The sequence below is a fragment of the Berghia stephanieae genome, chromosome 4 (assembly GCF_034508935.2).
Source record: "Berghia stephanieae isolate SIO BIC M18660-M18661 chromosome 4, UCSD_Bste_1.3, whole genome shotgun sequence".
Lineage (NCBI taxonomy): Eukaryota > Metazoa > Mollusca > Gastropoda > Nudibranchia > Aeolidiidae > Berghia > Berghia stephanieae.
Window position 1 is genome coordinate 23,833,909 of NC_088363.1, and position 13,969 is coordinate 23,847,877.

At 36.0% G+C, this 13,969-nt stretch overlaps 1 protein-coding gene across 2 annotated transcripts in view; it reads left to right on the forward strand.

Moving 5' to 3' along the window:
* LOC144970269 (uncharacterized) overlaps positions 1–13,969 on the forward strand; it is a 251,041-nt gene that overhangs the window by 135,366 nt on the left and 101,706 nt on the right. The window lies entirely within an intron of this gene.

A 13,969-nucleotide genomic window follows, 5' to 3' on the forward strand; every position in this document is an offset into this window, starting at 1 on the left:
TCTACATATATCTTTATGCATAGTCGAGTAGCTCTTTACTCACTTGAGACCATGACATTTTGGAGGGGACACATATAAAGAATTGAATTTATTTAGTTACTTGTATCTATTTCATCTAACTTTAAAGTTTAAATTGTAAAACTCTTAATTGCCCCACTTGATCATATTTTAATTGAACTCCCTATTTACAGGATTAATTTTTTTTTCTTTTTCATTTCTTCATTTAAATGGAATAGCAATTTATCCATTCATTCTTTCATTCAAATTGAATAGCATTTTATTGATTCATTCCTTCATTCATTTATTCATTTATAAATTATTCATTCATTCATTGTTCATTCATTTATTTATTCATTCATTCATTCATTCATCCATTCATCCATTCATCCGTTTATTCACTCATTTATCCAATCATTCATACATTTATTCCTCCCTTCATTCTTTCATTCATACATTATCCATTCATTCATTCATCTATTCACTCAGTTTTTCATTCATTCATTCATTCCTTGTCCACTTTGTTATTATATCACTCATTTCATTTTGTTGTTTGCCTCATTCATGAATTGTTTTCAATATGTTTACATTCCATAACGATTCATTCACCTGTCATCCAATCACTCAGTGTTGTGAACACATTTTGTAACTATTGTAAATCTTACGATATTTTATTGTTTTGTATTTCAGACATCACTGTTAAACACTCTTCAATGCCTAATTACAATTGTTGAACAACCATTGAACAAGAGAGAGGTCCCAGCCACGAACTGAGTTGGTAAATATATCCTTCATTATTCTCTTTTACATGAGTTGGGCATCACATAGTAACTATAGACATCGTGATTTGTTTTGCATAGTGATTTGTTTTAAATGCATTTTTGGCATATTACTGTTACCGAAAACCACTTATATATTATGTTCTGAAAAGTGAGTCTTTAAAAACTAAATAATAATAAAAGGAGTCTACTAGCCGTCGTGTTATATTTAGTGATAGATAACTTGGGATTATTTTGGCATCCTATTATTGTTATCACACTCTAGTACATTAGCGTCATTGCGAATAATTGTACACAAACTAACGACGAGTCACACACATTGGTGATACATTTTTCGTAGTAACATAGTTTAGAGTACACGCGATTGACACATTGTTATTGACACAAGTCATAATAACTCCGCATTGTATTGACACATTGCTTTATAAGATATAACGATAAAAGGCATCAAATTCAACATACATAATAAGTTGAAATAAGAGAGAGAGATTTCTAAAAATAGAACAGTTCATTCCAGTAAGTGTAAATAAATAAAACAGTCAGTAACAGTATCCTGTCAATATAATATATATATAAAACATCGTAACTAATTTATTGCAACATGGAAGCATATAAAAGATACTTAAGTCTCGCAAAGGACTTAGAAATACCCCAGGAAAGAATATTTTCATGGTGCGAAGAGAAAGTAAAAGAAGAAAAAGAACATGAAGAAAGAATTCGTAGAGAAGAAAATGAAGAAAGAATTCGTAGAGAAGAAAATGAAGAAAGAATTCGTAGAGAAGAAAATGAAGAAAGAATTCGTAGAGAAGAAAATGAAGAAAGAATTCGTAGAGAAGAAAAAGAACACGAAGAAAGAATACGTAGAGAAGAACGAGAAGAAAGAGTCCAAGAAAGGGAACTAAAAAGACAAATAGCATTAGCAGAAGAAGAAACCAAAAGGACCCAAATGATGCTGGAAATTGAAAAAACAAAAACCGGTCATGAAAGAAAACATAATAATAGTGATGAATTTTTCGTGAAACTTCCACGCATGCCAACATACGATGAACGCTCAGACTGTCTAGAATCCTTCTTACACCGATTCGAAGTTCAGGCTAAAGGTTATCGTTGGCCAGAAAGCAAATGGGCCACAGCCTTGATTAACTGCTTATCTGGAGAACCGCTAAAAGTTTTCTATACCTTAACAACTGAAGATGCAGATGATTATGGTAAAATTAAAGACGCTCTACTAAAAAGATTTAGATTAACGGAAGATGGTTACCAGGAAAGGTTTCACACTACAAAACCGGAAAGTGGAGAAGACTTTAATACATTCGTGAACCGAATTACTCAATTTCTAAATCGGTGGCTTGAGTTGGCAAACGTAAAACAAGACGACTTTGCAGGCCTTTACTATCTCACGCTGAAGAATCGAATCTATCAAGCTTGCAACCCAGATTTAGTCGCATTCTTTAAAGAGAGAAAGCCAGAAAACTTGGACAAATTAAAAATCTACGCAGAAAACTTTAACAGCGCACATCCATTGACACCCCTTAGCAGAACATTAAAGGAACCATACTACGCTGCTGCTGCTCAGAGTCCAGGTACACCTAAAGTTCAGTACTCAAATAGAACGAGCCGATCAATCACTCGGAACACGCAAGTGAAACAAGATGATCATAGTAACAAACCATGGAACAAACAGTTCAATAGAGACCATAGCCGACCCTATCAAAACAAAACAAGAAATAGCACTGACAATAATACTGAGTATAAGAAAACCAACAAACCTATAATTAAATGTCAATATTGTGGAATGAAAGGCCACACAGCAGACAAATGTTACAAAATCGTGGGATATCCAAAAGAAACTGCAAATGCATCACTCCAAACAGGTGTAAACAATCAGACACGAGTAATGTCAGGAGAAAATATAAATGTGTATTGCGTGAAAGGTATGTCACTTTTAACACAAACTCACAAATCAGGATCGCTATTTTTTTGTGAAGGCAAAGCTAATGGAACTGATTGCAAAATATTGAGAGACACAGGATGCAGTACAGTAGGAATAAAAGCATCTTTGATCAATGACGAAGACAAAACTGGAAAAACGGTACAATGCATCACATTCAGTGGCACAGTCGAAACCTTTGAAACAGCTAACGTGTACATAGAAACCCCATACTATACAGGAATAGTGGAATGCTGTATACTTCCCAACCCCGTCGCTGATGTTATTGTTGGCAATATAAAAGGTCTTAAAGACAACCCAAAAGATGTAAAAGAATGGTCATTAACCCAAGAAACAGCTTGTCTAGCAGAAACAAGAAAGATGACTAAGACAACAGAGAAGCCAATGACTATTTCTCTTGAACCACAACAATTTGACAGGAACAGGTTCATTGAAGAACAGAAAAAGGACCCGACTTTAACTTCATATTTCAATATCGCAAACAAAGGGATGAAATCAAAAGTTGAATACATCATTGAAAAAGATATTCTGTTCAGGTTACATAGGAAAAGAAACAAAATAGCTAAACAACTGGTCACGCCGAGTATTTACAGAAACAAAATCCTTGGAATAGCGCACGATTCAATAACTTCTGGACATCTTGGGAGCTCTTCCACATTGAAGAGAATATCCGAGAATTTCACATGGCCTGGAATTACTAAAGACGTCCGAGAATATGTGAAATCTTGTGACACATGCCAAAGAAGAGTCGCAAAAGGCAGAATACCGAGATTGCCATTAGAGACAACCCCAGTTATTGAAAAAGTTTTTCAAAAAGTTGCAATTGACATTATAGGCCCTTTAACAAAATCAGATAGAAACCATACACACATACTAACACTAGTCGATTACGCAACCAGGTGGCCAGAAGCGATAGCATTGAAATCAACTACATCGGATCACATAGCTGAAGCATTGATGACAATTTTTACTAGAATAGGCATACCAAATGAGATACTGTCGGACAATGGACCCCAATTTACATCACATATGATGCATGAAACCATGAAACTCATGGGAATCCAACACTCATTCACAACTCCCTACCACCCCCAAGCAAATGGTCTTTGTGAAAGATTTAATGGCACTCTAAAGAATATGTTAAGAAAAGTGTCAGCAGAAAAACCAGATGATTGGGACAGATACTTACCAGCAATCCTATTTGCATATAGAGAAATACCCCAAGAATCTACAGGCTACTCCCCATTTGAGTTGATGTATGGACGATCACCTCGCGGCCCGATCAATATAGTAGCCGACATTTGTAAAGGGAATGAGGAGGACAATAACGAAATTATGTTTGCTTACGAATATGTAAGAAACCTGAAAGACAGAATAGAGGATACATGTAAGCTAGCACAGGAATCCGTCACTAAAAAAGCAGAGAAATACAAGGAATACTCCGATCGAAAAAGCAAGTCAAGAAAATTTGAGATTGGTGACAAAGTACTAATACTCTTACCCGATGACTCGAGTAAACTTTTAGCTACATGGAAAGGACCATTCAAAATAACAGCAGTAAAATCTAATGTTAATTACGAGATTAAAATTTACAACACAACAAAGACATTCCATGCAAATATGCTAAAAAAGTATTTTGATAGAGACACAGTGTCGCAACCTATGTTTACTAATATCGAAGCTTCAAATGCAGGATTAATCATACCGTTGGTCATGGGACACAGACACCCGAGACAGAAAAACAAACAAAAATCGCACAATTGCAACCACCTAAGACAAAAAAAGAAGTACGCAAAGTACTTGGGCTCCTAAATTTTTACAGGAAATACATTTACAACTTCGCGCACATCGCGACACCGCTAACAAATCTGACAAAGAATGGGTCACCGAACAAAATTGTTTGGACAGAAGTGTGTCAGAATAGCTTTAAACCAATTAAAGGCATTACTCTGTTCAGAACCAATTCTTAAATTACCCGACATATCAAAAGAATTTGTTGTAAGAACTGACGCGTCTGATAAGGGCATCGCAGGTGTACTATTACAGGAACATGAGGGAACTCTAATGCCTTGCTTATATGCAAGCAGAAAATTATTGGACAGAGAATCACGATACTCTGTAATAGAGCGTGAAGGCCTGGCCATCGTCTTTGCTTTAAAGACATTCAGCAGATATCTACTGCTAAAAGAGTTTGTGGTCGAAACGGACCATAAACCACTCACGTACATAAGAAATAACAAAATGAATAATAGTAGAGTACTAAGGTGGAGTCTATTTTTGCAAAATTACACTTTCAGTATCTCTCACATACCAGGCTGTGAAAATATTCACGCCGACCTACTTTCTCGATTAGTATAAACACGTGAGAAGGGTATAACTTAACCTCCCATGCATACTGTTAGTTACCTCGCAAACTATGCCAAATCAGAACGCACAATTTCGATAATTTTATTTGTAAACATGATGACCCAACTTAATGTAACATTGAGTATTGTTTGGATATATATACCATACCCATTCATGATTTGGGAAATCTTCTCTTTATCTATTATTGTTATGAATTTTCACTCATTTATGATTAATAATTGAAATGTCAATATTTCATTTACATTTTCATTCATTTCATTTAGTAAATTACCTTCATATCATCGACTTTAATCATGCTTCATTGCCATCATTATTGTTTATCACAATGATTTGTAATCACATTGCCATCATGTCGTTCATCACAATGATTTGTAATCACAATCTTTCATTGTTATTGTCGCCCATTCATATACCTACGTTAATATAAACATTTCCATGTCTAGTTAATAAATAATTTAATTGTAGCACAAATCATAACAATGGATTAATGCTAGAGTATCATGATAGTAAATTTACTTCCGTTTGTAAAATCTATCTTTCCCATAATGGTTAAAGAGTATATTTTAAACGTGGGTGGGGGGTGTCACAGTAAAGATTGTTCACAATTATCTTATAAATTTTATTTTATTAAGAACTGAATTCATCTCACTCCAGTTATATTTCGGTAGGCTTAGATAAACTTTACCTTCTAATATTAGATCGTCTTTCCTTTTATAGCCTTCCCTCGAATTAATTTCTAATTAGTGAATACTTTTCGTTCTACATTCTGTCACGTAGCCACTTATTATAAAAGCTGATAGGTCTAACACTCTGCACTCACTTTCTCTCCACAATCTATGCCGGACGGCCAGTCGCTCTATTCCTATATATATACTGGAAGATTTTTATCTTTTGGGACTTTGTAGATATTATATCTACACCATTAAGACGCCGGAGCTTTTAACTTTGACTGTATAATCTTCAAGGATCAAACCCAAGCCCGCTGTCAGAGGACTTCACAATAACTTCTTACCAATTGCCTGGAAGTGGAATTTTACGAGTCCAATCCTATTATCAGAGGAATAGATCATCCAAGCCCATCAACTGCCTGGAAACGTAAACTTACGAACCAGACATATTATCATAAGTTACGTAAAATATTCATATCTCTATTTGTAACTGCCACGATCACTGTTTATCTCTTTTAATTAAATTTCATCATTATTTTTATTTCATTGTAAACAAATCGTTAATTGTTTTTCATTTATAGTAACTAGTAAATTCTGGGGCCTCATTCTACATATATCTTTATGCATAGTCGAGTAGCTCTTTACTCACTTGAGACCATGACAATTAATAATAATAATAATAATAATAATAATAATAATAATAATAATAATAATAATAATAATAATAATAATAATAATAATAATAATAGTAGTAGTAGTAGTAGTAGCAGCAGCAGTAGTAGTAGTAGTAGTAGTAGTAGTAGTAGTGGTAGTGGTACTCGTTGTTTTAAACGACGATGTCAATAATTATGGGCGATACCCGTTTGATGTGCTATGTCATCTATCATGCCTTTATTTATTCATGACACGTTCAAAGACAGTCGTTTTTTTCTTCTTCTTCTCCTCCTTTTAAAAAACTGTTAGGGATTTCACAAACAGGTATCTAACACCTACACTCAGTCCTTGATGAGCTGTGCTTTATCGTTGAGTGCAGGTTCTTATGTAAACACGAGGAGCCATACTAAAATAGTCTATGTCAATAAATTGGGACGGAGAGTCAATAATTTTGCCCTGTATCAATAAACGTATTTGGCCACGAACACCCCCCCCCCCCCACGCACACACCCCTCCACCCATCTTTCTTCGTGTAATCCGTACCCATAGTGCTGAATTTATCACCGACACTCTGGTCAGCTGTGATTATAAAAATTACTATAATATTATGATATATATATATATATATAAGACGTGTGTGTGTGTGTGTTTGTGTGTGTGTGTGTGTGTGTGTGTGTTTGTGAGCCTGCGTGTGTGAGATAATTATATTGATTATTATTATTAATGATGATGATGATGATGATGATGATGATGATGATGATGATGATGATGATAATAATAATATTAATAATAATAATAATAGCAATAATAATAATAAAGGTGATGATAAAGAGATAAAAGGTAAACAAAAGAACTTCATGTCACCTTTTACCATTACTTAAATTGAGAAGGGGGGGGGGGGGGGCAGAATAAAGAATACATACCTTATTCCACCCATATGACAATATTTTTTTAATATATGTTTAATATCGATCATTACAATAGGCATTATCATAGTGTGTATTGATATGGATATTATCCCCATATCGAAATGGGTGTCGACTGACAGCATTAGTCATTGACATACATACACACACAACAAGTGTCAATCCGTTACACAGGTGTGTGTCATAAGGTGATATTGGGGATGAAGTGTGCTGGTACGAAAGTCTATCCGGGCTTTATTGATTCGTCCCTATAATGTTAATAATATGATTATACGAATATCATATTATGAAGCAAAACGCATTGAAAAACTTTGCATGGATTTATTTGCAATCCATGATAATACATTGCATTTTGTATAGCTCATATCCATGACAAGGTTGTGCACCCTGCAGTTAAAGTACCGTATGGCAATCTAGAAAGTATTCTCTCTCTCTCTCTCTCTCTCTCTCTCTCTCTCTCTCTGTGTGTGTGTGTACGTGTGTCTGTCTGTCTCTCTCTCTCTTCCCTCTCTCTCTCTCTCTCTCTCTCTCTCTCTCTCTCTCTCTCTCGCACACACACATAATACATATAAACACACAAACATCGCTGATCAAATACATGTGGAACATTGAAAATGTAGGAACACTCCACTTTCCTCCCTTCCGTCACTCATCCATCCATTTATCCATTCATCCATTCCACCATTCCACCTCCCTCTCTCCCTTCCCTCCTCCATCCATCCATCCATCCATCCATCTGTTCTATTGACGTCATAGTCAACGTTCGTGTGATGATATAATTGATTACCGGTCATCCCTCCATCCATCACTGGACATCTCACCGGTCATCTTGAATAGCAACCCTCACCTCCATCACCGTCAGTTCGTCCCGTCCCCCCCCCCCCCCCACCCCCTAGCTCCCCGCCCACTCATATCTCTACTATCCTCTACCACTTACACACACATTCCAATACCCAAGGACTAATAACAACTGAGACAACTGAAGCGTGGGGTATAGAGTAAGTGAAAACTATTGGAACTCCACATAGGGCAAACTACATACTATGTAAATACACCAGATAGATCAAAGAAAAGTTGACACAAGATAAACTTGTCGCTCTATAGAAGTGTTGTTGCCAGACAATAAACAATTTGTCACACTTTTTGAAATTGAAATCCAGTGCTCTTAAAGTAGAGATAGATAGATAGATAGATAGATAGATAGATAGATAGATAGATAGATAGATAGTTAAAGTGAGAGAGACAGAATGAGAGAGGGTGAGAGAGAGAGAGAGAGAGAGAGAGAGAGAGAGAGAGAGAGAGAGAGAGCATGCTCTTTTGTCCATATCAGCAACGAGTATTTGAGTAAGATGTTTCGCTCTCAAATACGAGAGTCAGTGATGTTTCCAATGTAAATACAAATCCAAAATGGCGGAAATGAACTTAACATCACGTGACGTTACATTATCTCTTACCTGCCTCGGGCTGTTTAGGTCACTTGTCGTAATGGATGAACTCGTCGGCCCCACAGATTAACATTATTTTGTGGTCGGCCCTTCTACCTGGACGAGCTGAGATGAATAAAAAGCAGGTGATAAATTAAATCGTTGACACCCATAATAGCGATCGAATTTGAAGGGAAAGGCTTTAGAGTTAATCTCTGCTTGTCACGTTATGATGTAAATGTCCGCAATAGATCAGGAATTTGGTGGCGTGTTTAGAATAATATGATAATGATAAAACTCACAGTGGTACATTTGGATCTTTGCCGCAGATGTTTCTTATTATCACCAACGATAGTTACAGCCTTGACTGTCGACTATTATGAGTATTGAATTCAAGTAAGATCTATCACCATCTGCTAAGTGAAAACGATAGAAAATGAGTTGATATTAATAATGTGTACTATTTTTTCAATCTATTGGGCACTTTGGACTGACCGGGGAGGGAGAGGGGGGGGGGAACTTAACTAAACACTCATGGCTTTTTTCCAAGAGGAAAAGGAGACAATAAGTATTTTCTTCTCTAACTCCCCGAATACATGACCTTCCCCCCCCCCCCCCCCCCCCCCTTCCCCCCCCCCCCAGATTAAAAAAAAATTAATTAATTAAAAAATAATAAAAATATGTTATCTGAATTATGCAAAATAAACTTAGCAGGTTATGAAAGTGACCTCCTCATCTTAGAGAAAAATGTCCAAAAATACCCCCCCCCCCCCCCAAAAAAAAAAAAAAAAAAAAAAAAAAAGAAAACAAACTAAAATTTCATATTTTTAGGAATTTAAACGTTATAATCCCTTTTTGGCATCTGGTTTACCCTGAGATGTTTTGTAGCCTTTGGTCGCATTTAAATGTAAAGTAAAGACATGTGAGAGATCAGAGATTTGATCATCCGTATCGGACACTGATGGGGTTCATCATACTGATCACCAATGACAAAGCGCCTTTATCATTCGGGTCGGAAAACGTTTATTCCATAATAAATAATATATCAAATGTATACGTATTAAAAAGACCTTCAACTTGTCAACCACAACAAAAGTCTTAATCCTGAGTTGTACGTTTTGCCACAATGAGTTGAGGTTATGTTGTCTCTTTACTTATGTGTATTTCTAAGTATAAGAACTGTAACTTGAAAAAACAACAACTCGTAGATAAGATTTTTATACTGGTTTTTATATTATTATGCGAGAGAGTAGGGGAAGTACCTTTTAATTTTCGAATTGAGAATCTTTGAAAGCTATAAAATGTTTGACATTTTGACACTTGTCAATGCCAGTTGAAATAGAATGCTAATTTCGTACTTGAGGACATTCATTAATTTCAGGAGGTAACACTCAAAAACGTACTGAATCACACCCGGATAGAAGGCGATGGGATCGTACAAAATACTAACGTTAAGGTGGAAGTGGAAAGGCATCGAATGGGAACAGCGCATGCAGACAATGGGTGTTTCAGGTATAAACCCTTCGACACCAAAACAATAAACAAAAGAACGTTGAAAAGAATAAGACAAAATATAGTGAGAATTACCAATATTATCAATATTTGAAGGACGGGTTTTCTGGCCAAATACTTAAATTAACGTTTTTCCAGGTTCTGGCGGTTAACTGGTTAAATGGTTTAAAATATTCCATCCACAATTAATTAACAGCTTCCCACTATGAAGAACAAAAGGTAATAGGAATGAATGTTGTTGTCTCTGTCTATAGCCTGACCTGTTTCTGTTATCTCCCATACACGTCCACTGCATAATTAACAATAATGATTATTATTATTATTAATGATACATACACCACAACGCTTTTTTTTTTTTTTTGTGGCCGACGTCTATTCTAAAGTGTAATGAAAAAAAAATAATTAAAAACTTTGGGTGTTAAAATGATAGTTTTAATCGATCGATATTTGAAGAACGATTTGTTGTTTTCTTCCTATTGAAGAACCATGTTTGAGAGGGTTTTTATTTTTATTTTTTGACACGGTAAGGGTAATTTTATTCGATTAATATTTGAAGAACGAGATTTCTGGCCAAAATTTTAGATTTTTTTTCTTTCTATCTCAAAGCAAAGCAGTATTGTTTTGTCTCGGTATGACAAGGTTATCACTACCGAAGGCATAGCGTGCATTCCTAATGATGATTACCGGCCCTTTATACCGGCGTTATTTTTACATTTCTTCTTTACGACATACAAGACAAGACGGTTTCGTGGAGGAGAATATCGAGAGTAAGTAACGAATGCAAATAGAGACTATAATAGAGAGGATTTTATATCTATTCTTTTCGTATATATAAATGATTAATTGACAATTTGATTAATTAAAGCAAAAACACACATTATCTGACAAGCGTCTTCGTTATACATCGTCGTCGTCTTAGCCCATCATCATTATCTCATTATCATTTCCAATAACATCATCAGTATCATCATCATCATCATCATCGTCATCATCATCATCATCATCATCATCATCATCATCATCATCATCATCATCATCATCATCATCATCATCGTCTTTACCATCATCATCATCATCAACATCGTCGCTATCACAATTATCATACATATTCTTCGACTTCTCAACATTCACATTCATTCTACTCTCCATCCCATCGCTCTTCCTCATCCTTCTCCTCCTCCTCCTCCTCCTCCTCTTCCTCCTCCTCCTCCTTCTCCTCCTCCTCATCATCACCATTATCCTCCTCATTCTTTCATATCACCTCCTCACCTTCTCCTCCTCCTCCTTTTCCTCCTCCTCCTCCTCCTCCTCCTCCTTCCATCCCTCCTCTTCCTCCTCCTTCCATCCCTCCTCCTCTTCCTCCTCTTCTTCCTCCTCCTCCTTCCATCTTCTCCTCCTCCTCCTCCAAAGTCTCCTTATCCGCTTTCATCTCATCAATATTAATCTCATCCGTCCCCACTCCTCCTTTCCACCTCTCATCTCCTCTATTCTCTATTCTCACTCACTCTCACTACATATTTATCTCACAGTCTTACTAACTTGTCCAGACCTAGGTACACATGTTAGCAGGTCTGATTGACGAACGCAATTATGGCCCTGTTTTAACTTTGTTATAATGGTCAAAATTTTCTTTGGTTTGAGAGTATAATTTCCATTACAACAACGAGCCCAAAACAGTTTGGGTTATCAGTCAGACCTGCAAATAAGTACATGTTGGTCCAGACCACCTATAACGCCCTGTACACACAGTAAAAGCGCCACGTAGAGATACCACTTAAACACAATGAACTTATTATAACAATAATATCTGCTGTCTTCTTAGATTAATCTTCAAGTGCGTCATTTCCTTCCAGTCCAAAAAGTACTAACCCAGGCCTCTTGAGTTGCAAGATATGCCGGAAATCCCATTTATCACAACACTCACAAAAATGATAATCATAAGTAAATAATGATAAAAATCTACTGGTTTTTTTTTTTTTTTTTAAACACTTGTATGTCACCCACCGCCTCAAAGTGGTATTATTACATCTTGTTAAAGTGATACTTAGCTGGTAGAAATCTCTCTCTCTCTCTCTCTCTCTCTCTCTCTCTCTCTCTCTCTCTCTCTCTCTCTCTCTCTCTCTCTCACTCTCTCTCTCTCTCACACACACACACTCTCTCTCTCTCTATTTCTTTCTCTCTTTCACTCTCTCTCTCTCTCTCTCTCTCTCTCTCTCTATCTATCTATCTTGCTGCCGCTTTTTCTAGCAAACACACCTACACATTATTACACACTTACATTTGCATCTTACGATTCTAAATACAACAGAGAGAAACTATAGTTTAGGGTTATATAAATAATTGACACATAGTGTGCAGGACGAACGAACACAATAAATACTTAATCATTTGATCAGTAAAGTGGTTCTTTTATGTCGACAAAAATTTTTAGTCAGCAAGGCGTGAACAATGCAATGCACATTCCACTTCCAAATATAAACCTATCTATCTATTATCAAAACAACGCAACCTTGAAGTTGTTCGGATAGAGTGGTGCTGTGTTTTATCCTTGCGTTACAAGGTTAAGGTACTCAATTAAAAAAACAAACAAACAAAAAAAAAAAAACAAAAAAAACAAAACAATATATATATATATATATATATATATATATATATATATATATATATATATATATATAAAATATATAAAGACATCGCTTAATAGCCTTTTATTTATGACGGCGGGGGAAGGGGGGGGGGGGTGACTTAATCAAATTGGTGATGCCAATTGATTGACTATAACCAGACATTATACGATTATGGATTGATCTTTGGAATAGACAGACCGTCGTGATTCGTATTGTGCCGTACTCGACTTCCAGAGAGAGAGAGGGGTCTCACATTTAAGAGTTTTTTAAAAGTTGAAGGTGATTTCAATTGATTGATAATAATTAAAGTTAAAATTGTCTGGCCAAATTTTATAATAATAATGATTATTTTAATGATACTGATGATGAGGATGGTGGTGATGATGGTGATGGTGATGATGATGATGCTGATGATGATGATGATGATGATGATGATGATGATGATTATGATGATGATAAGAAGAAGAAGAAAAAGAACTAAGAAGAACTCAGTCTTAGCTCTTTTCCAGAAAAAAAAAGGTCTTACAGCTCATAATATTACTATATCCCAATTTATGATATTATTCAACAACCAATGCACTCGGTCACCATGTCCTTAGCTTGTCACCAACCACCATCCATCCCTGCGTAATAAGATGTTACAGGCAGGAGTAGAGGTAATGGCCTGGGCCCTCATTAACTAATTCTACACCAACGTGAATTGGCTTTTTCCGGCCGATCTCCCTATTTTCAGTGCGACAGGTCGCGTGGTGATCAAAAGTAAAGTGAACCGCGGCATTTTATCCTCTTACACAGTTGTACTGCCTTACTCTGGGGAAAAAAAAACAACAAACAAACCATATTTAAAAATTTGGCCAGAAAACTCGTTCTTCAAATAACGATCGATTTAAATGACCCTCATCTTGGCAGAAACTCTCAAACCTGGGACTTCGCGAAGCCCCAGGTTTGAGAGTTTTTGCCAAGATGAGGATCATTTAAATCGATCGTTATTTGAAGAACGAGTTTTCTGGCCAAATTTATTAATATATGGATTTTTTTCCAGAGAACGGCAATGTATCCACCGG